This window comes from Phocoena sinus, chromosome 13 (genome assembly GCF_008692025.1).
Source record: "Phocoena sinus isolate mPhoSin1 chromosome 13, mPhoSin1.pri, whole genome shotgun sequence".
NCBI classification, from domain to species: Eukaryota; Metazoa; Chordata; class Mammalia; order Artiodactyla; family Phocoenidae; genus Phocoena; species Phocoena sinus.
In genome coordinates, this window is record NC_045775.1 from 60,599,898 (window position 1) to 60,601,708 (window position 1,811).

Consider the following 1,811-nt stretch of genomic DNA (forward strand, 5'->3'; position numbering starts at 1 on the left):
GAGATTTTTGCCTTGGCTGAGCCCCAAGATCCGGCACCCAGGTTTGAACCCACCGCTTGACCTTGGTCTCGGTTTCCTTCTCTGCAAAATGCAGCAACTGAGTCACCACCCTAAGACTTGTGACGATTTCATGAAATTATGAGCCTAGAATAGCTTCGGACAATTAACCACATATCCCTTGGTAGAAAAAAAAAATGAAGGTGCAATTGTTTTAGGGGATGATCCAAATAAAATCAGAATGTGCTGGAGTGAAGGGGTTTTGTTAAGAAAGAAGGAAAATGTTTTAGAAGATTCTCTCAAGTCACTGGTATCTTTTCATTGATTTTAACTCCGTGTGCATGTCAGGATCGTAATTTCCAAAGACGGACAAGTAGAAGAGGGCACTCCTGCTGCAGCAGGGAGAGGGCTGAAGAGAAGAGGGAAAATAAGGGCTTGTGAGAGGCAGAGGGGGTGGGAGAGAGGATGGGGAAGGAGGATGGAGGGAGACTGCCATGGTCCAGAGGTTGGCCTGGCGGGGAGGACAACAGTGCAGGGAACTGATGGCCCAGAGAAGGGAGGAAAGCTGGACAACCTGAAGGAGAAAAGGAGCAAATGGAGAAGGAAGAGGTGGCAAAGTCATCAGAGGAGGGGGAGCAAGGAATATTCACAGACAACTATGTGGGGAAGAGAAGCAGGAAGCCAAGAAAGTTTTCTCATGGACTCTGCCTGGAGGAAAGCAAATGGGAAGAGAAGATCGCCAAATCCTGAGTCACCAAGCTCCTGTCCTAGAGCCTAGGGACACCCACCTAGCCCTACGCGGCCTTTTCCCTCACCCTTGGGTGGCCTCTACCCAAGAGAATCCTGAGTCCTATTGGGGGAGAGTTTTCAGATCAAGTTGGACACTTCGAGTTGGGTCCAGTTGTGTCCTGCCCAGGCCTATTCACCCTCTCTGATGCCCCTCCATGAAACTGCCCCCACCCTCCAGCCCCAAGCATGCTGGCTTCCCCTCCCCCACTCCACCCAAGGTCTTGGCTGAAACAACCATTTCTCATTCCCTGATCTGCCAACTCCAGGCCTTTACACCCACCTTTCTCTCAGCCAGCAATGCCTGCTTCCCCCACTCTTGGCCCAGAGTGGCTTCCAACCAAGCTTCACCTGGAAGCCATTCAAATATGGCGAGCCCTCTCACAACCAGATTTTAAGCCACTTGGTCTGTGGCCAAGCAGAAATTTTATTCTCTGAATTCTCCAGGTAATTTAATACATGGCAGGTGTTGAGAACTCCTTTGTGTCCTCCCTTAGGCCTTCTTGGCCCTGGGCCAAGGCCAGAGTCAAGGCACAAGCCACCCCTGTGTGGTAGGTATCTGGAGAATCTCATCAGACCAGATGAGGGTCACTCCAAGGGGCTCCTCCTTACATTCTGGACAAACCCACAGCTTCCCCTGAGCAGCCCTCCCAGATAGAACCCTGGACTCACAGGCTCAGGAAAGGCATCAGCAAGTTCTACCAGGACTGGGGTGGGTGGCGGAACTTGATGGCCCTGGAGCTCAAGAGAGCCCAGCTGGGATCCTTGCCCAAGCAGAGGAGGGGACAGAGCCAAGCAGGAGAGCGCTGTCTTGGGGAGGGTCCAGGCTGTGCCTAGGAGGTGGCTTTGGGAGTCCAGACCATACCCCAGGACTCAGAACTGGACAAGGTGGGGTGGGGAAAAGGATTCAGCAACCACCCAGGCTACCTAGAATGGGAAGCAACCAGGTGCCGGAGAGGAAATGTCAGGCAGCTGGACAGGCAGCCCCAGGAGGTGGTGCAGCAGCAGGTGATGCAACAGGAGGTGGT